General features: G+C 33.1%; 2 long non-coding RNA genes across 2 annotated transcripts; both read right to left on the reverse strand.

Annotated features, from left to right (window-relative positions):
• Positions 1-99: 99 nt before the first annotated feature.
• Positions 100-3,715, reverse strand: LOC122568250. The gene is made up of 3 exons (XR_006317027.1): positions 3,623-3,715; positions 1,314-2,989; positions 100-1,212 (listed from the first exon to the last, which is right to left on the reverse strand). It is a non-coding gene; the product is annotated as an uncharacterized LOC122568250 (long non-coding RNA).
• A 1,178-nt stretch (positions 3,716-4,893) lies between these two features.
• Positions 4,894-7,949, reverse strand: LOC122568249. Its single transcript, XR_006317026.1, has 2 exons — positions 7,281-7,949; positions 4,894-6,390 (listed from the first exon to the last, which is right to left on the reverse strand). It is a non-coding gene; the product is annotated as an uncharacterized LOC122568249 (long non-coding RNA).
• Positions 7,950-23,808: the final 15,859 nt, after the last annotated feature.

A 23,808-nucleotide genomic window follows, 5' to 3' on the forward strand; every position in this document is an offset into this window, starting at 1 on the left:
GTTTGTTTTATATTTTTGTGAAAAAGCGTGTTCGCTTTGTAAATCAACCGAAAACTAATAATTATAATAGTCCGTTTGGTTTAATATACATGGATTATGTTGCTCATAAACATGGCTTTTATTGAAGATATACTCATTGACATTTGATTTTGTTAACATTAATTATGAAATTGATTAATAAATTTGGTAATTTGTTACTATGTATGTATTATTAACCCAATAGTTCTCACATCATAGTTTAGTGCAATTACTTCAGCGAGACTACAAAATTGGCGATCATCGTTCGTCGAAAGGAAATCATGCAAATTTACATGTTAGGACCGCAGTTCGTTAAAATTCAAGACAGACTTCAGTGACGGTACAATGACGTAAAACATGAAGTAGAGCAAACGAGAAACCATTGTCTGTTTTTGTTCTTCTCACGTACATACTTCCGTTGATATGTTCTGTCTCTCTTTCTCGCGTTCGTTCATCTCACTCTAGTTTACTCAGCCGATAGTGATGGGAACGATACAATTTCAAACAAACTACATCTATACTAGAGAATTGATCTTTCAAGCTACTTGCTTTATACTTGATATTTCATTTATTTTTTATATTTATTATCATTGTAAAATTATCATAATTTTTCAACAAAATAAAATTGGCGCTATGTACAGTTGTTCCACCTGGTGGACGAAAGAGTATTACTCCCATCGCTAGTGGATCGCAACTATTTATAATGGTAGCCGTTGGCTTCAGTCTCGTGTTTCTTCTCTCCTTTACGCTCATTCTTTCTCTGTTTCTCACCGTCGTCTCTATTTCTTTTTCTCTCTTTTTCTCTCTTTCAGTCTACAGAGTGGTTCTTATTCTTTGTTAATAGTGTCTCCAAGCATTCGTTCGAACCAGACTACGTTTGTCTCTGCTCTCCTACCTGAGAGGACCGAAATAGAGTAGCGGCAAGACCCCGACACTACCGACGCGACGCTGCAATTCTGTCGTGAACCGAACAATAAACAATAACACGACGACGCGTGTCACGAGTTCGGGATAGTGACTACCGCGACCTGTTGCCGGCTGCCAAAAAGATCCCGCTGGATGTCGCGCGTGTGTTAGTGAGATCGTGAAATGTTCGTTTCGGAGTGTTTGACCGCGGTAACGGGGAATTGTGTGTCATGGCGGTGATCGTTCTGCAGAACAGCCACGTTCGTTTACACATGGCTACAATGCTGGCTATCAAAGAAAAAAAGAAAGGAAGAATGAGGAGCTGACTACGACGCGGCTTGGCCACTAGAAAACCACTCTCGATGAGGTAAGTATAAAATAATACGTACGATATATAAACAAATTTCTTTGGCAAATGACAAGTGACAGATACTTGAGGTTGGGCGCAATTACGTATTACCTTCGTGTGTTGTCTGCACCACGTTCGACGAGTATTTGAAGATTCGTTTCGTTGAGACAGAAACCGACGCCTCGTGCTAGAGCCGGAACTCGACGGAAATTGACGATTTCTGTCGAGAAACGACCGAGGACGCGCTTCGTGGTGGTTCGTGTTAATTCGCGATTTCCCGATAGCCGGGGCAACACGCGATAAGAGCGATTACGAAATCGGGCATACTGAAACGTGAGAGTAATTGGTAGCGTGATGAGGATAGTATATGCGAATAAGGATATATGAGGGGAATTAAGATTTTCTTATTGGCGAGCTTTCACTTGGATACTCAGAGATTAAAAATGTCAACATGCGTAGGGCGATGACTTTTTATCATTCTTGGATGTTTTAGATCATTTTTAGACGAATGATACTTCATGAAAACTGTAACGAACAGGTTTAAAACCTGTTAAACTAGGGACATGAAATAATGTATTTATTATTATGACCATGACTTTATCTTTACATTCACCTTTCGCTTTTATAATGTCAAACATGGTGCGTATACTGCAACAATTATCTCGCATAATATCGTTTTATAATTTTGTTCTTTTTGCGTAAGTTTGTTCAATATTTGACGTGTATCGGAAAGAGTCAAATTAATACTTTGTATCTTGTTATTATATATTATTATTTTTTGTTTTCGTTAACATCTTGTAATTTATTTCAGATCATGTTATGTAATAGACAAGTGAACTATTTATCTATTTAAAGTCACATACATCTTATGGTTACAAGTATATAATGATTACATTATAACACGCAGTTACTGATATTCAAATTGGTTAGTTCTGAAAATTACTCAGACATTAGCGTCTAATTGGAGTTATTGTGGTATAATTGTTTTGAGAAACGATTTTAATATTTTCCATACTGTAAGTGGTACATTAATTGTTATTTGCAGACTCTTACGTAGCATCTGTTAAATGACTCTAAGAGCTTGCATAGTAATAACGAAATTGCGTCTTTATTTCAAGTAATTATTTCGGCTTAAAAGCCACTTCTGTAAGCCGGTTTATAATGAATCTCATTATTACTTATTATCAAAATATTAGAAGCATCAAGAATTCTACAAATATCGAAGAAAAGTGCTTTAATATTAATTGATGAAACGTATGACGACATTAGCAATTATCAAGGGATGGTCGATAAATTATAAACTACAACTTTATATGAATAAAGCTTCATTTTCGTTTCCTAGAAATTTCAAGCAATTTCAAGCAAATTTATTTACATTTTTATTCAAGATGTTAAAATACTCTTAAGCAAAAGTTTTTAAGTATACTTTCATGAATATTTTTGTTTCTTTTCCAAGTTTATGTATTAAAGAATAGTTTTGTTTCTTTTTATTCGTATTGTGCTTCTTTCTTTAATGGAGATGAAAATATCCTTCTGTGAACTGCAGTACATGAATTTGTATCAAAGCTCGTGTTATTCTGTCTTTCGAACTAAGGTTGAGATGGAAGCTTTTATCGTAGATTATTCTTTACAATATTCTTATATTCTCAATTTTCGTATTCAGCTTCTTTGTATTTCGCGTTGAATCATACTATTCCATTCTTAGAATTTTTCAATCTAGGAGAAAGTATAACGAACGTTAATAGAGCTGCTTAAATTATATTTTACGAACAATTTCTTCTCCTTTCTCACATTAGAAAGCGAATTTTCAAGGATAAAATATCTTTAATTTTTTTGTTATTATACTTAAGTTAGTAGTAAAATTAATCATATTCCATTAAAACTTGGAGAGAACTACTATTACATTTATAATATAAGTTATTTTTATTCAAACATTAAAAAGCGTTATTTCATAATATACGATAGTGTCGTGTAAAAATTATAATACGTTAATTTGATTTAATAATACTCGAAAAATTTCTCACCGTATAAATTAAGATTAATGCAAAACATACATACTGCAAATAAATATACGTATAAAAAGATTATGGTAATACAATTTTTTTCAGCAGTATACATCTGTTGTATTTATATGTCAGAAATATTTAATATTTTTAGCAGATTAGATACAACGTAACACGATATGATATGACAAGATAGTATGAAATGCAAAATAGGGAGACATCTGAATTACAGTATTTATTAAAGATCAATTAAGTTTGACGAGGGTTTCAAAATAGGCTACGAATGATGCGCAACGATCTATCTAACATCGTCGTGTATGAAAATCTGTATGTATTACATATTTACGTTGACAAGCGAGGAATTAAGCGACTACAGTGCGTTGTACTGTGACACAATTGAAACAATTCGAGATTACCCACGGTGGCCCATATAGGTTGCAGATTGTTGCGTAATAATGCATAAGAGCCGTGAATGCGTATTTCCTGTTATTGCGCGTTTGTGCGTTAACAAAGGATGGGTAGTGTGTGGAACGCAAGCGTTCTGTTCGAATGGCGAGCTACGTAGGCTGGGCGTATTTCAGAAATACGACCGATTTTATCTCAACTATAGCCAGACATGCTGAAGTATTCGTGTAATCTATGGCTAAGATCATATTACGTTAATAATTTTATTAAAATATCTCAATTTATAATTATTGGTATGTACGATATATTTATTAAAAGCTACGTATATACTTTTCGAAGAACTACGCTTTATTAAATTTATTATAATTATTATATCGAGCATAATAATTATCTTTTGTTTCTCAGAGGAAATGGTTCTGTAGAATAATGTAAATCGAACATCGTCATCAAAATTATTATTATTTTAATGGAATATGTAATGAATAATTTAGAGGTCGATACATGCGTGTTCGGCAGATTATATTTTGCATAATTTTCTTCCATTAATGAGGAAATAATGCACGAAACACGTAGAAAATAAATATGTACTTCGAATTGAACTTTCCACGAACCTATTACGTATTTCATTGTTATTTCGTTGGGATTAAAGTTACGGATTTTCTACGTATAAAAAAAGCTTTTCGATATCATTTACGTGAAAATCTGTTCCTCCATCGCAATCAATCGTCGTCCCTCATCGCTCTCATTCGTTATCTATGATTAAAACACGATTTTATTCGTCCCTCTGGTAATATCTAGTGAAATGATATTTTCACGCTATTGGTCGTAGAAAATGGGAATGATATCATCTGGTGGCCATTGCCATCCATGCAGGAAATTAAACAAGAATGCATCAGTTGTCAGAGGGAACATCAGAAGTCGCTTAAAAGCAACGCTTCGTTACGCCTTCACAATAACCTGATTCAGACTGTGTCAAGGGGACGTATAAAGCCAAAGTCAGAGAGGTGCATCCATGTAAGCAAGAATGTCACACCTGCTGTTAATAGTGAAATGAATAGCGTCTTTACACTTAGAATCTCGACACTTTGGCTCTATATGTGTATAAGACAGAATGTTTATCGTTGTTGATAACATACGTACGTAATAGCGAAAATGGTAAGAGTCGCGGTTGATTTCTGTTTAGGGAAAAATCTTCAAACAAAAGAATTCGGATTCTATTCTATATTTCTTTTCTTTATTTATACTACACGAAGAGCATATGCGAAAGACGTCTACAAATACATTTGTGTTAGTTTTTTTATTTTGATATTCCTTTAGACAAGTTTTGATAAGATAGGATTTCAATAGCCTAATCCTAATCTTGTAAGATGGGATTGACTATTGAATTTGAAAATCGTTTATCACGTTGTTTCGTCTGATCTTCATATAATATAACAGGGTATATGCGAAAGACGTCTACAAATACATTTGTGTTAGTTTTTTTATTTTGATATTCCTTTAGACAAGTTTTGATAAGATAGGATTTCAATAGCCTAATCCCAATCTTGTAAGATGGGATTGACTATTGAATTTGAAAATCGTTTATCACGTTGTTTCGTCTGATCTTCATATAATATAACAGGGGTCTATACGTAACGTAAATTCGACTATTTCTATTATGAAACGTGTAGGGTATTTCTATTTTCTTCCATAATATGAGATTTGGAGGTACATTTCCTACATTTTGAAGCACTATAGATATAAGTCGACTTTCACATTTTTATTTCGAATATTATATGAACTAAATTAATAAAGTTGAATTTGGTATAAGTCCATTTCAGTTCGTCGCTATATCTATTCATCACTGTAATTTACACACGTGTACATGGTTACGGTAATTGCCGTAGCGATAATTTACAGGCTCCTATACAAATAAACCATTTGATACATGTAAATGCTAGGAAAGACTGGTCGATTCACTGATCTGGTCAAAATCCAGTTTATAATTACGAGTCTTGTATAATCCCCACAAACACTTCACAGACTATATCGATCCAATTGAATATATCCATTAATTGGTATCCTATTAATTAGGTTGAAAATCATCGTAATTCTCAATATTATTCTAATTTGCTATACATTAATATTCGAATAAAACTATTTAATACTAGATATACTATCGAACAAACTCAGCTACTTTTTAACCTTCTTTGATATCTAAGGATATATGTATAAAGATTTATATGTATGTACATAGTTTATTGAAATTCATTAAAATTAATTGAGATAACCAAACTCGCATTGTCTGATAGTGAACCACGTGTACCGAACACGAATCTTCCATTAAATTAGATTTTACTAATCTCTTAAAGCCCCAATCATCATGACATGTATATACCAAGTCAATCGGAGCTGTTTGAACTCCGTAAGTGTTCCTGGATCTCGTTGCAAGTTAGGTCTGGTTTAGATCCTTCGAGAGTTCAGGTTAGGCATGGATTAGATCTAGGTGGATCAATGAGACTTCAACCGAGTCAGCTCGTCGTCTTGATTGATTTTACCTAACTTTTAACAAGCCTACGTTGTTCCAGCTGGGATTAGATCAGTCTAGGTCAGTAGAACTCTTGTCGAGTAGGTATTGTAGTTGACTTTACTCCATTTCCAATGATTTCTCTAGTTGATCCTTTAACGGTGTGGCTTGGGAGAGATTCAGGAAAGTCATCGAATATAGTACTGTAAATGAAGGAACATTGTGGAAAATGGGTTTGAACGACTAAATTGCGAATCGAGTAAATCGCATTTGACGATCCAGTTTCGGCTTTCTAATACTAATTACGTTTGAGTCGATAATTGATAATTGTAATGACTCTTAAAGGAAACTCTCGTTAAATAAGCATTCCATAATGATGTAAGTATTTAACTAGTAAATACACAACGTCTATACATATACTTATTATAGATCTTTAGACTCTTCTTTAGAAAGGCCGCCAATTTCAGGTCTTAAATATCCCGATCATTCGTAATGGTGTTATTAGTGTTTCTTATAAAATATTTATTTGTTGATTCTCGAAATTACGACAATTTTTCTCTCGAATAAACTGATTTCGTCTTAAAAATCCTGTCAAACTAATCGATAATAGATAGGCAATATAATTCATTACGTTTGTATTTCCTATAGAAACTCGCATTATACTTGGTCGTAGATTAGTTACGAAAATGATGCGATAATCGCAACACACAAAAAGTATCTTAAATCACCCACGCTTCTCGAAGCGGTTTTACCATTTTTCTTTATTATTCCACAGTATCTGTACGCTGTGTTACGATAGTTTCTATCATTCTCTAACAATTAAACCTTTCCACGAACAGTGAAACGATTAAACCTTTCGGTGTGTTGCACCGTGTGATAAGATAAAACTACAGCCTTCTGTAGGTGGGTATTAGTAGTGCGTAGCGCAATAGAATCGCGATAACGGTACCGAGTCTCTTACGTGTTTTTGGTGTATGTGCCAGTTTTGCAGTTCGACGTAATCAGTTAGAAATACACAAACTTTACGATTAACGCTGGGCGGAAATGAAAACGAGATTACGCAGTTGTTACCGTGCTATTTCTGTAAAATTACCTTTCATAACCGTGTCTTGTGGCTTGCTGTCGTTACGAATTTTTCACATGTCAAGTGTCAACATTTTCCCGAACGGTGCCAGATTTAATATACGAAGAACGCGCTTCAAGGAGATACGCAAAAAGGTTTAGGTTATTTAACATTTCGAAGTCGAGTTAATCTTGTTAGGATCTAAAACAATTTGGAACTACGTTAGATCCTCGCGACTTTCGTCCGAGAAGTTGCATCAGCCAGAAGTTAGAAGAAGAGTATTACTTCTCTACGAGGTTACCAGTGTACATTTTAATCTTCTTCTGTGTAATAAATCTTTAAAATCTAACGTATATCGAGATGTTGACAGGTATCCCTTTAAAGTCCTTATACGAGCAGGATTAAGACGTCAGTTCATTTTAGATGAGAAACCCATCTTTCTTAACTAAATCCCCTTCATTTTTCTAATTTTTTCTTTCTCGTTTTGTGAGAGATCACTCGTGCCGCAAGCTCGCGAAGCATGTTTTTTCTAAGACTGAAATTTAACGCTGTCAATTAATTTGATAAATCTGCCGTAAGTTCCTAAAGTTTCTTTGATATATCTTCCATAAGTTCCAAAAGTTTCTTTATATTTCAAACTTAATCCTTAATGGTTAACATGGCTGAAGTTTTATCCTGTTTGTATCTTATTTTAATATTATCATTCTGTAATAGTACAAAGAATTATAATAATTTCTTTACTTTTCACCTAATATTGAATAATTAATAAGGTTGTAAGGTTTAATGTTAATACCAGTTAAGGAATATCGATCGTTGAATAAGATTAATTGAAAAAGAAAGATACCTACTAATACCAATTAAGTGACAAATATAATAAACAGTTTTTGCAAATAGAATCCAAATAAAGATTTATTTTGTCCTTTAAATACCATAACGAGTATGTACTTTAGTTTATATATTTTACATATTTTTGCATACCACGTGCATTCTGTAAGTTTTTACACATTTAGATTTCCCAAATATCAGCCGTTTCGTAATCATACACAATATTACTAATCGTAATATTTTCCTAACGTTTATAGGATAATATTTATGAGAGCATGTTTTCAACACGACTTGTATGTTCTACCGGAAGTTATAAACGACGGACGATTACTCCCGGTTACTCTTGGTTTCCGTGCTTTTCTTCGACGATTATACCTCGTGTTTCGTTGTTTCGTCGCACGATTCTGTTTCTAACATACCGCAGATGGAAAATACGGCGATCTAGAATACCCTTAATGGCATTATGGTATTATACAAAATAGAATTGGGTGCTTGCGGGATTTCAGAAGCCGTAACAGTTAACGATGCCTTGGGCTACTTCGAGAGAGTCAGTTGAACAAAATTTGATGGTGTGTCCGGGTTGGCGAGAGCACACACGCTCGCGGATATATTTTTCTTCGGTCGTCCCATCATCGTGGTTCACAGTCAGTTCAAGCCATCGCGGACGAACGGATTGTCGTTCACCTCTTACCGTACTATGTTCTCACACGAGTAAGCCTGCCATCGCGATCCTCAAAGGAGAAATTATCACTCCAATATGGTGGACGAGGAGAACAAAGACGAGATGGATCAAGAAGAAGATAAGGAAGGGTGAGAATATACGTTTCTCGAATCGCGAACGATCGCGCGTTGCCTTTCTCCAGAAAATTCTACGCGTGAGATTAGCTGCACGACAATACCTTTCCTTCGCGACCAGAGAGTCGTTAGTCCTTCACCTGGCGAACCTTCAAATCTTTTAAATCTTCCGAACTTTTATAGAAAGTCGTTAAAGAATATTCGTCAGATTTATCGGATAATGCTCGAAAATAAGATTAGCCATAATGCGCGCCAAGTAGCGCAATAAGTTTTCTCTTGTTTACCTCCGTTTTCTTGATAAATCGCATCTTTTATTACGCTTTCTTTTCCTTTTTGTTTGCTCTTGTTTTAAAAAAATCGTTCAAAAGATCGATGTTTCCAGCAGACAACGATTATCGTTGGACGAGGTGTGTTCTTAGAGGCGATTATCCGATGGCGGTAATTAAGTTTCACCTGGCCAGTGTCTGAATCGAATCGAGGGGCGGAGTTTCAGCGACATATTATCTTCCGCGGCTAAATCATTTTTTATTCTTTTTCTTTATTCTTTTTTTTTATAGTTCATTGTATGTGTTTACAGACCCGATTCTCAATACCGTTTAATCGATTTCATTGCAAGGTATTCTCGGCCGAGCTTCGGGTTGTTCTCTCGCTGTTCCTTTCATTTACCGGCTTTTCTTCGGATCCTTCCATTTATCCTGTTACATTTTCTTAACGAACCTCTTCATCTTCCCAATGGAATTAAAACGTGACTCCTTCAAAAGCGTTTAGACGAACTTGAATACGAATTTCCTTAGGCAATATACCGGTGAAGTTCGCTTTTTCGCTCGTTACGCGTCAGCCAAAGGAACCGTTTCAAAACAAAAGTAGTTGGTACGAACGTTTCTCGAAAATTTTCCAAGTTTTCGACTTTCAAAGGAAACATAGTTTCCTCGTTTTGAAGAAGAATGCCTTTTGTGTAGAAAATATTCTGCAAAATCTGTTGGTTAAGATGAGCTAATTAAATAGTCCATTGATTAACTTTAAGATAGCTTTATGATACTGGACAAAATTTATGATACGGAAAAAAGTAAAATTGTACGATGAAAGAGACGAGATGACTTAAAAGAAGATGAGTTTCCTTTGTTCTTACAAGTTATCTAATGGACATACGAAATAACGACTTGGGAAATATTTATGCTTTTATCGCAGATATTCTTCACATTTACGCTGCCGTATATAAAGAGTGACTATAATTTCAAATGTTCGTAAGTAGTCCATATATCTTACAATGTATAGTAATTAAAGATCTCTAATATCGTGTTTGAACGTTCGTTTCACTTTCTCTTACAGAATATATGAAGATTGAAAATTGATTTATTTATCAAATTTAAACAATACAGTTTGGTTTGAAGAGAGCCTAAAGTAAACAAGAAATGAATTGTAAGATAATCTCGAAAAAGATTTCAAGTTAGATTTCATTTGCATACACATCAAAGCAAAATGTACAGAAAGGTTCGCGAGACAATTTGACATACACTGGGAACTTTTCAAATCGTTGAGTCCTTCCCTGAGGTAATGTCGCATTTGCATATCCAGTTGCACGCAGAAAACGTGAAACATGTTTTTATCTTGACCTATCTCTTGCAATATTAATTCCATCGATCTGTTTATAGAACCTTTTTCGCTTGCTGTGTTTGAAATATCTTTCACGTAAATTATCGAAGAATAATTAATTATTCTTGTAAATTTAAATATCAGCTCCCAAACACGAAAATGGGAATTAAGATCAATATTTTAGCATTTATCTAAAAAATACTCATTCAAAACGGGAGTCCAGGAAGAGGGAACTAAAGTAATTTCAATAAACCAATGAAATCAATCAAATCATTCTCTGAATCGTGCTAAAAATTCAATTAATATTCGTAGTCATTTAATATTCACAGTAGTAAAATTCTTCACCTTTGTATATGAAAGCTATTAATTTCAATAGTTACTTTCACTGCTAATAAATAATTATTGCTGTGAACAACTGAATTCTGTAAAACTCGTCAAATTCATTGAAGAGATGATTCGGTTGATCGGCATCGGAACACCTTTGAGGTATTTTTATTTCACATTTATGACGACAATTCTGCTTCTCAATTGGTGATATGTGTTCTGCCATTTGCCTGCATTCGCGGTGATATCAGCAAGTCCTTGAACACGTCAAATCGAGCTGACACAGTAAAATGCAAAAATTCCTGGTATATAGCTCGGGGCTGGTGGAAAGGTTGAGAGTCTGTGAAAATTTATTGTTCTCCAGTATAGGGCGTCCGCTTTGCGTTTACCTATGCCCTTTGATCGTCCCACATTTTTTATTCGTGCATTAAAAACTCGTTGTTTGCTATTAATTTTTTGTCCTTTCGTATCTTCATGTGAAAGGTTTACTCGTATTCCTCTGTCCCGGTTGAATTCGACTCTTTGGGAACAGTTCGACAAACGTTCGAGGACGTACACGATAATTATACAACCGATAAACCTACAATCCTCTTATACTGTCTGTGCTTCACTGAGTCACGAAGGTATCCGAACATTTATCGTGGAAAATTTTTATGAGTATATTGCGTATGTTACACGAAGTTCTTTGAAATATTGTCGCTGTAATGAAATATAATTATCGTGATTATTGGACTGCGGATTTTTATCTAAATTCATATTACTTATTAAAAATGTAATTCGAAAAGTAGAATCTCGATAGAAGATCTTTTTACCTATTAGGTATTACGGAGGTATATAATGAAATATTTTATATGTTTCTTTCCGAGGAAACCAATTCAAAAATTTATATACGAGTTAAAAGACATTTGTTGTAAATATATATTTAGTAACATATTAATATGTGCCATGAATAGTGGTGTTAAAATATAATATATAATCAGAGCTAAAGAAGCTCTCACTAAGTATTGTGGGTTATTAATATAGCGAGTAATTGATTGTTTAAAATAATTGAGTTATTCCGCAACTTCTTTATTATAAACTTCTATCGAATAATTAAATGTTCGAACAAATACGAATACACGATACTCCTAACACGAACAATTTTTCAAGGAAGGACTCGTGAAGTTATAAATCTTAATTTTTCATATCGATTTGTCGGTCAAACTAATATCCCAATGACTCTCATGAAGTGTATGTTTACAATAAATAATTTGTAATTATTATCACGTATTACGTACGATGCTAATGAAATTACAAAATATCTTGTATAACACACGTAATATGTTGTTAAACAATTTGTGTATCTCGTTTGTTCTCATGCAAGGGTATAATGACAAAATAATAACGGTAATAATATTAGTAAAATGTTTGATACGTATTATTAATAATACTATCTGTGGCGTATTTGCTGGATATTACCAAGGTGTAGAGTTCAAATGGATTACATTGGCTACCTCATTTGACTATACGCTGACCTTGTGTAGTTAATAATACGTGTATTATGGTTAAAAACACTTCAATACCACGTTTATTAGTCACCATTTTGAGATATACGTACTTTTGCCGTTTACTCTCCGAGACATTACTATGTACATGAATTGAAAATGATTTAAATACAGTGTTTTATGTCAAATGACATTTTTAGATAAAAAATGAATTATACAATTATAATAATAAGAGATATTTTAAAATATCTCTTTCTTAGAATTTCAAGATCCAAGATATTTTACCTAGAATAGCCTTGAACAACGCTTATAGGTAAATTAATACATACTTCTTGTTTGATTTCTTAATTTGGAAAGAATTTGGTAAGGTTAGTGTACAAATCTATTTTATTTAAAATATCTCTTTCTTAGAATTTCAAGTTCCTAATAGATCCAAGATATTTTACCTGGAATAACTTTGAAGAACGCGCATAGATAAATTAGTAGAACCATTAGAAGAACTATCATTTCCTTTTTACAAGTTGCAACTATAAATATTTCCTCTTGATAATTAATCCGTATATATCTTTTTCAATAGAAAATAGGAAATAGGCTTATTACTGGAAATAAATTTTGTTGGAACATATGTGTTTGAAAAACATTTTCTCATAATTTTGTAAAAGTTTGGGACAATATTTGAATTAATGTGACTACTGCTTTGATCGACGATCGTGTTTGAAAGATACTGTTTTACATTTAGAATTGGACACACAGCTAGAATCGTGAAACAGTCAATTTAGAAACTGATGAGAAGGAACAGATACTAAAAAATGATTAATGTATTTCGTTATTGGTTCTAGCTCTTCTATTTTTGGAAATTTTTTTTATGAAAGTGATTTTGGTGGTCTTTGGCTATAAATATTATGCATGAAGCTGCTAAATATAACCGGTATAAATACATTGAAGAAATATGTCGGTAATTCCGTTTAATTATTCGAAGGCCAACACGGTGATTATGTCGATTTGTGAGGTGGATTAGGTTTCATCATACATATACGTCAGTGTTAGAGGAATTGACGCACCTGTTTTTTATTCTATTATGCTATCGTAATTTCGTCGTATTATCGTATTAAGTCGGAATGCGTATATGTATGTAGAGTACAGTAGAACTAGATCAGAGAACATTAAAATAATTCATAGAGATATTCCATTCGACTTGGATATTAAATAGGAATTATTTTTAATAATGAACTAGATGTAATTGCAAGAAAGTGAATAAGGCAAATAACATACTAGGTAGATAATAAACAGCTACAAATAATAAACAATATGCAATATGTATAATAAAATGGTTTAGTAGTATCGCATTAATCTTTTGTTAATGAATTCAGTGAACAAGATTTATGAAACGCGCTTAGTACGTTTCATTAATAATTCATTGGTAGATTGAATGAGAAGAATTAAACAAGTTCTTCCTAAATCAATTTACTCTTGCTATTGCAATCTGTTGATTGCGAGCTCTCAATAAAAATCTACGAAACGATAACAGTAAAGTCCACGTTTAGGTACACGTAGAAATTATGCATTATTTTGGTTCTGTTTGTAATTCGTACTAAAAGATCAATATCATAATATTGTTTCGTTTCAAAGTTTGAAAGCGTTTTAGGGCAAATTCTCCATGTGTATTCGTACCAAATCAAGTAATTTGAACGCGTGATCGTTAATGACGTGATCTGCTGGCTTTGTTGTACCCTTCGTGGACTCCTGAGAAACTCATATCGAGCATTTCTGCCAGAGATGTTTACAAAATCGAGAATATAGATTTACTGCTGCATGGAGAGATCCTAAATCAAGTCCTAACGCGTTTGTGTTTGATTACGTGTATTTGCTTAGTCTGGTTTCTGATCGATGACTAATTCTGATACATGAAACTAGCGATTAATTCGTGATTGATTCAATAACTTGTTTTCTGAAGATAGGACTTTTATTTAAAACGTTATCGTTCAATCAAGATTACTTTTATGTAAAATTGATAGATCAGTAAGTTTCTTGAATTCTGAACAATTTTCTCCTTCTTATCTTTTCTTCTTCGCCGTACAAAATCTTATATATAATATACGCACATAGTATGTCCAAAGAAAGCTTCTATAAGAGATCAAATAATTTTGTCATTGTGCATTATTTTTCTCCGAAATTTCGAAATATGTATTTTCCAATTTTCTGTTTCGTTTCATGTTCATAAATATATTTTAAATAAATACGATTGGAAAATAAGAGAGAATCGTGTTTCCTTCGTTTTAATAACTTTGTCCTTGTCGTTGAAGACGGAAAAATAACTATACATCTAATATCAATCAATATACACAGTGAATTACATACGACACGAGAGTCCCTTTGCACAATAATTTACCAATGCATATTTAAAATAAAATAAAATAATTTAACAATATTAGCGAATCGAGAAGCTACATACAAGTTGCAGATTATAAACTTGCCTTTCATAATTTTACGTAGTCTGTCAAATTTCCAAAATTTCACTATATTTGTCATCAAAATCGCCATGGTTATCGATACTCGTGTCAACGTACAGTTTCATTAATAACGTTTAGTTTGATTGTTCGAGAGAGCCCCGTTAAAAAAGATGTCGCGGAAACGTTTCTAAAGCGTTACGTTACGAAGGCGTAAACAATGTAACTACGCATTATACCTAACCAATACATTTATATACTTCTTAGGATAAATTTTTGAAATATGGATTACGATCACATCGTAAAGTGTACAGAATACGAACGTTCTCGAAGTATCGACGTAATTGTTGCAACGCGACACACTTGCTTTGTATATTTTGAAACCAATTTCGCCTGTGTCCTTCGCGGCAACAGAGCCAGACGTTAGGTGGGTTGTTTCACGCATCACGGTCAAAAGGAGATTGCGTGATCGACGAATCGCTCGATTCCGTACCGGTTTCTCTTGTTTATATAGTGTTGCTTCGAAGGAGAGGGAGAATCGGTGAGAGACAACAGACGTGAAAGAAAGACGAAGACACGTTTATTATAGCGTTCCTCCTGAAGGCTCGAAGCGCAGTACGCGTCGTGGTATCGATTCGTGGACCATGCGATTCGTTTTTACAATCGATCGATCATCGAATTTGTGATTTTATGAGTGAATAGGCCGCCTTCTAAACGGTGTACTAGCGATATTGGTTCGAGAGTGAGAAAAACGAGTCGAATTCGCGAAACGTGCAGGTCCTTTGAGTTACCGGAATCCGCTTACAAAGAAGAAATATCTCAAAGTCGTAATTGGACGCCAGTCGTTGAAACATATTTATTTTAGACCAAGATTTTTCGGATCCCGAAGGTACTTACATAGAAAAATATCGATATTATTCCGTAATGCCTGATCGACTTCGTCGCTTTCGACTTTAAGTTGGAACTCGATTGAATTTCGATATCTCGTGTTACCATGATTAGTATCGGTTAACCTAATAGTCGGACGCTTTAGAATCTCGATTTCCAACTTATGGGTCGTGACTCCTTATTTGAGAACTGTTTTTAGATAAAATTTAGTAATTATTCTTGTAGTTGAAACGTAGCTTATGTGGCTACGTTGCAGTATTCGAGTACAGTGGTTTTAATGTTGATTTTTAACGAATGAAATCAAACGAATTAACCTTGTTCGAATCTACATAGTCCAAAATAAAGAATATATTTCGCTAGGTATTATCGAAATATAGATAGCGTTTAAGTTGTGTTATATTTGATTCTAGTATTAGATGTACAGTGATTCGCGTTAATATTCGGCTATCTAGAATATTTTTGCAAAGTGAAATTTGAGAATTATTCAAAAAAAGCAAAATATATAAAATGTATCGCCTCCTACCAACCAACTTTCAAAACTTGAAAAGCAGATACAGTTAGAGATACAGCCGCGGAGAACAAGTGAGAACAGGAGAGCTAAGATCTATCACGGTGTATATTTTATATATTGAAAGGGAGCAGAGTTATTTGATTATTATAAAAGGGGTTCGTGACTCGAGAAATATTGGGAAACACTGCTTTAGAATGTTACCAGGCTTCCTAAGAGATTTGTTTTTCTCTACAAAGTATGACGTACGCTGCGTTGTATTCTGCGTTCTATCGAATTTCCTCCGGTTAGTAAAACGTAGTGGATCGTGAAAAATTTCTTGTTCCATGAACTGAAATTTTCATGATTCTTGTGAAACACGCGTTCCCTGGATGGAATTGTAGCGGGTATTCGAGGTAAAATTCACTGACAAAATTAAAACTTCAAGTGAAATTAAAAGGAATGGGAATATTCGCGGTACAAATGATTTAACGTTGATTAAACTAAAAGCGTAGTTTATGCAAAGAAATTATAATATCAACAAATAAATAGGAAAAAACATCAGTTTCATCCGGTTCTACGCGAACGCAGTCGCGAACAGCAGTTAGTGGAATTATAAATTCATACGAATAATTGTTGTTTGATTAATAACCACTTTCAGTATACCTCAACGAGCTTTGCAATCTAGGTGTTAGTCCATTCCAAAAACCTTCGCAATTTCTCGTAATCGAATAAATTAATTTTATAGTCACGCGTAACAATATGCTTCGATATTAGAATTTTCAAGATCTACTTAAACTTTCATTTTCCTCTTAATCATATTCATCGCACATACGTATACGTCCTATTTCTTATCAAAAGTTACGTATAAGGATACATAAAAATGAAAGATCGTTTTCTAAATATATTTGAATTCGATTTGACTTTAGTCGCATACATAACTTCCGTTCATTAACAAAAAGGATACGCAAGACTACATGTGAACAAAAATCTTGTGTCATTTTCCAGACATATTTGAACTCAATGTTTCTAATCTTCAACTTATTAGCATTTGACTCTCCGTTTTTGCGGTGCATACTATCAACGTCTACACGTTGTGTGTTTACTATCCTCGTTCTGTAATCATTCCGAGGTAGAACAGGTTACATGTGAGTATATATATGTATATATTGCATAAATGTTAGAATATATGTATATATTACATGAGTTTACTTTTTTTTCTCCAAAGAACAAGAATGTTTCATCCGATTCCTTGAAACGTGCTAAAATGTCCAGAGTTTAGCTAGACTAGTCGAAAAGGGTTAGACTAATCGAGTAATTCTCATCCGAAAGATATTTAGATTTCGATTTTAATGATAATCGAACGATGTACGACGATATGAAATTATCGATTTGCTAATGGAAGGCTGATATTAACTATAATATCGTTGAATATTGTAACGTGCTATTACACGTTCCCTATTGCATAATTTTACGTATAACATTGCGTAATCTGTTAATTTAGCCGCAACGAATAAGAGTTTATGAATATTGCCCTCAATTTGTATTTGTCACAGCTCTCGATGTTTTCTTCATCCGATTTCCTTTCTTTTTTTTTTTTTTTTTTTGGTGCTTAAACCGGTTTGTAATTTCAGTTTCGAAAGAACATAATAAACGGCGATCTATATTCCATGCATTCTTTTTACATCTACATACAAGTCTATGTTCGTTAATAACAGGCGAAGGTGGTGATTGAATTCTCTGTATGCATCAAATAGCATGACGCAAAGGTATGCTCTAATTGCAATTCGATATACTAATCGTATGCATAATGTGTTCGTAGCTTTTTTCTATGAAACCGTGGAAAGATAACTGACGTATGTAAGTGGCAGGAAAGAAAGACAAAGATACAGGAAACAGGTTTCTGATGTAACGAATTCTACAATAAATTTGTCTTATAGTATCGATTAATGATCTTTTTATATATTGCAAAGTTTTTATAGGACTTCTTAACATATCTTAACTCTTGCCCTGTAAACTTCTTGTTTTAATAATTATATAATTATGTTTGTACGTATGTATATGAATAAATTGCTTCTGCTCGATATGTCCATTGTTGAAAAATATTATTTCACCGAATTATACGACAGAATTATTTTATACTTTTGTTTTCAACTTTTAAATTTAACATTAAAAATGGAAAACGCTAGATAAGATATTTCAATTAAGCAGAATATATAATACCTACCGAAGATACCGTATCTATGTTTCAACTGGACGATATTTTAAACTGAACTAGAACGAAACTAAAAAGAAATTAAAATGAATAAAGCGATAAATATATTTTTGAAAGGACACTGAGTAGTCGATGTGAATTACCTACATATGAGGTACAGGTCAAAAGTCAAGAGTGTTTTCTTTGCAATACAAAGTTTAGCAATTTATACTTCATCAATGAAAGGACGTCACGTTTCAATTAGATAACGACATTCAATTATCGTTCGTTTTTATCAGGCTCGATTTTATCGGGCTGATCTAGTCAATTACATAATGAACAATCTTGTTTTACACTTTTAATAAGCAGATCATAAATATCATACTGATACGTTAATTAAGTATACCTACGTTCGATTCGAATCGAACAACAAGTAGTATTTGCAAAGTTTCTTTATTGTATTCTTATACTACCCATATATTTTCTATATTTCTATCGTGATCAGTTAACGTTAATTTCCGACAATACGTATTGCGCTCACGAACAGTATTTACACACGTCGTTATTTTTCAACGAAGCATTTTTTACATCCTTATTTTTCGATGAAGCATTTTTTTTATCAAGTTTTGTAGTACATTTCATTTTTATACTATCAACTTTTTGTCGTAATATGGAAGTACCGCTAAACGATATTTACTGTGTAATTTACTGTGGAGATTTCAGGAGAGAAACGTGATAAATACATTTTTCTTCATTTTCTGATCTTAACGTCACCTTATGGTTAAGCAGAGATGACATAATTGAGAACGAAAACCAGACAGATTTTATGATACATATATGCAAATTTTTTAAAAATAGTTGGTAAGTTGACGAAATTCTATAGATAGAAAGACAATTTTGGTAACATTTTTATTATTGATCGACGACGTACTGAATTTTCAAACTGCTTCTATGTAAAAAAATAGGAAATGTGACTTATCGTGTTCTTTCTCTGTAGCCTCCATATATTTGGAGTTAATTAATTAATATGTAAATATCACAGTAAATACGACAGTGTGCTAGTACTTTTTATAGCTACTGTACTTTGTATATTTCACGTTATATCGGGCATTCCAAGTTGAAAACTTATAAGAGGAATTGTAATTCTGCTGGAACATCGAAAGTGACTCGTTTAACGGTGATTCGTATGTACAAATTTAAAACTGTGTATTTTATGGCATCGCGGTGACATAATACCTGAGTAAGAACGCGAATAACGCCGATACAACAGTCAGTGAAGCTGCGCCGCTGAAGGAGATCGAAAAGGAAAGTGCATGAGTGCATCTGTAGTAGTTGCCTATTGTGTGATCTAACAGTGGCCCATTTCCATAAAATCACGGAAAAATGTTCATCGATTGTATGCCTTGGCTCGGTTGCCTGAAATGTAATTCGGGCTCGCCGGAAACTCCAAAGGTCTATGGGTTGAGCTTCAAGTGAGTGTTTTTCTCTTTTAAATTATTAACACTTTATAATATTTTGTGACGTGAATATTTTATTACGTTTATCTATGGCTATTCATTATCACTGTTTTCATTATCTTGATATCCAAAGTCACAGCTTATAAATATTATTCACTTTTCTTTAACGTTCTTTATGCTGTTGTATTTAGGTTTTCTAGAATTCTTGAACACACACACACACGCACATATATATAATTATTAAATGAAATATAAAATTTCATAGAACGTTCGTTTTATAAAAATTATTGGATTTCGGATTTTCAACGAAAGTAAAATGCTCTAAATTGCTATAATAAACGCAATCAAAATTGCTGTTATAGAGGGTCAAATAAAACTGTATATCGTATGAAATATGTAAAATTAAATATCATATGTATGTTAATATCGTTATTAAGTTAGCATCGTATGTTAATTTGTATAATTGTATGAACAACGATTGTCGATTACTTAAGTCAAGAAATAGTTGAATATTAAAATCCTTTAGATGTAATTTTTCCACGTGGCATTATTAATGACATTTTGTTGAGAATGAAAAGAACTAATTTTGCATTATGGATTTGAAGATGAAAGACAACACTTAGAATAAAATCCTACATGCGACTGCATCATTGATTTATCTAAGACTGTAAAGGGAATGTCTTGTTTAAAATTTTCGAATTTACACTGACATTAGCGGCAGACGGGTACATTGCGAGTAAACTAGAATAAATTTGCATAAATTTTCAAGAGTCAATTTGCGAAGCATGCTGTTAACAATTTCATTTGAATATCATGAAGCTTTGTGAAAATTTGACGCAAAAGTTTCAACCGTAGTTTCGCCTTCCAAGGTGCGAAAATTAATTCTGTGCTTGAAAAGTGCTTAGAAGCAAGAATTACGCAACTGATATCTACTTCTAAACATCTCTGTCATGGAGTTCAGGAACTTTTGAATCTTAAAATTTCTTTCAACCTATTCGAAAGCACTTTGCAATTCTTACGTATTGATGCGAGTATTTCCATTTATTTTAATTCACGGGAAAACCGATTGTTTGTCAAAGACAATAGTCTTCCCACGCCGTAAAATTAACCCGAATCAAAAGAATACTAGAGAATCTTCGCAGATTTATCTCGTTCTTTCTCTTTAAGATTACTATCCCTAGAAGGAAATTTATAATAATATTATCAGCGAATAATACGTTAATTAGCCTTTCCACGAGCAATATTGATATTATACAGTTTAATCCGTAGAAAGATGAAATTTAAATCCATAAGGGAAAGTGACTCGAATCTTATGCGTAGGTATTTACTATATCGTTGCAAAGAGGATATTGGAGAACTTCCAACACTATTTTAAACAAAAGTTGAGCATAGATTAACAGTCAATCTAATATAAACCACGCTGCAGGCGAACGACGCTGAAGTGTTCAAATAGACACATTTCATACGCTACAACGCGTAATACAATGATCTTATCAATGACATGACATCGAGACTTAATGTACTCGAATTTATAATTAGAATTTCGATGACACAATATTTAGCCACAACTCGACCATAAAATATATCGAAATCGATGAAACACGCGAGATACGTTTAAGTTTCTTAGAAGCCAAAACTAAACGTCGCGTCTGCAACTAGATTTTGTGGCAAATATTTGGCTCGATTTGAAACATAGTTCTTTATAGACGAACATAGTACAAACATAGTATCTTTATACGGGCTCGAGAATCTTAGTTAAAATTTAACGCCTTCGCGCATAAATAATCCAACGTTAAAAAGATTCCCTCGTACATTTCGAAAAAACATTGCTCTCGAAATCTTATCATTTTACTCTACTTTCCAATTTATCGAACAGATCAGCATTTCACGTTATCGCATATTGTTTCAAATTTAGAACCTTTTTATGCTTCAGCTATAAATCGACCTTTCAAAGGTACGATTCTGAAGATCCAAAAGCAGTTCTGATCAATGAAACACCGCTGGCCGAGTTGCTTTATCTTTCTCGCTTCCAATATTGCGTGACGTAACGATGAAATTTAACGCGTTCGAATTTGTAACAAGCTGCTCGAAAATACGGTTGCTCGTTGTGACGATGCGGTAGATCGTGTGTCGACGAAACAACGTTTTAAGTTCGTTTTATTTTCCTTGGTCCCAGAGTCGTTATGATGTAACGCTTGAATTTAACATACTCTAATTTATAACAAATGGAATTATGTAAAAGCTATGATAATTCGAAGGTCAGCTCGTTTCGTTTGCCGAAACTTTTACACAGTGAAATTAAGCCAGAGTCCCTTGTTTTCTTCTCTGAAAACAAGTCGCTCGTAATCGTGCTACTACTTCTATTTAAGATACGCTCAATGTACATACCTCTTGGCAGTGGTGCGATGTCCAACTATGCAAAGAATGTAGTAACTAATAACTGGTTAGTATAACTTGCTATTACAGTAATAACTATCTAATTACCATAATAACTGGCTTTTTGTATCTTCGAATTGTTACGTACAGACTGAGAATGTTTACGTAAGATTTATATTCTTATGAACGCACACAATATGTTTTATATATTACGTATATCCTATACGTTCTTGCACGTTTAAATTTTCCCGAATGTACGCAAATATTGACGGTTTAATTATAAACGTTTTATATCTTGATCGAATGCAAAAATGCAGTAGAGTTATGTATGGTATTTTTATTCCTCGACGATGTGCTTACTGATATTAGGCGGAACACAGTCAATGTTATAAGTGTCAAAGTTTATGTCAATTCGCTACAAAGTGGTTGTTTAATAGATACTGCATTTATCCAGAGTTAAGCAGTGCAGATCACGGATTTAAGTATTTCAACGATAGTTCGCGTGTGAATTAAATGTTTAACTTGGAACGTTCATTTTGTTTTGTAAAATGCCAACCTGATTGTAATTATAAATGGCACGTGTTTCGTTCGAATTTTTTCCAAATTTCTAGCTGTTCAAATACAGCGAATTAAAATTAATCATCTGTCGGACGTTTGTGAAATCTTCTTTGAAATACATATTTTTTTAAAGAAGTACGTTCTAAAGTTTGAAGTCGTATGCGTTTTGCGTTAGATGTATTGAAATTATTATAAAATTCATAAGAATACTTGCAATGTATAATATGACACTAACTAGTAACACACAACTTGTTTCATCATCATAATTTATACTTGAAAAGTGTTTCATGGTTGATTTATATAATTCATAGCTAGAACGATACTTCACTTGAATAGGGTTGCGTTACACGAAGGGTCATAGTTTGCGTTGCTTGAAACTGAAGTAGGTACAGCTATAATGCAGAACCGGTTTAACATTTCCTTTCCATATATGCGATCTTTTTAGATGCTAATTATAGCAAAACGTTGTACAAACGTCGTATTGAATATGCACGTATTTTGAAAGATTTATTCTTATTAAAATCATACGTATTTAAGTTGCAAATTATCGAAGAACTTCTAAATACAGATGTCAGAGTAAGAGAATATCAGATAACAAAACATCGTTTAAAGTAGAAGTAATTTTTTTTCTATAGATCATTTCATATTATTGAGAAAATATCTTTCAAAAAAGTGGTTTGTTTAAACTTTAAGCAAGACCACTAAAATTGTCTATAGATTGTTAAGTACGAAAAGAGTTAGTTTCGTGTCAAAATCATCCGAAGGAATCTGATAAGTAATCATTAATACATATTCAGTAAATATTTATTACCAATTTACTACTAACTACATATTTATCACATCATTCAGTATTTTTTCGTTATCCACATAAACTTAAGCGTCGAATATCGTTAATCGCGTGAGATAACAAAAATTATATAATAGATATATTTATATTTATATTAATAGCTTGCACCATTCATTTTTCCGATTCATGATTCATTTCTAAATTGTATGTACATATATACACAATTATATATATTTAATTATTATATATATATTTATATATATTTAATATATATACAATATACAATATATAATTATATACATCCATATAACAATATATATACAATATACAGTTATATACATTT

This window comes from Bombus pyrosoma, linkage group LG6 (assembly GCF_014825855.1).
Source record: "Bombus pyrosoma isolate SC7728 linkage group LG6, ASM1482585v1, whole genome shotgun sequence".
NCBI lineage: Eukaryota > Metazoa > Arthropoda > Insecta > Hymenoptera > Apidae > Bombus > Bombus pyrosoma.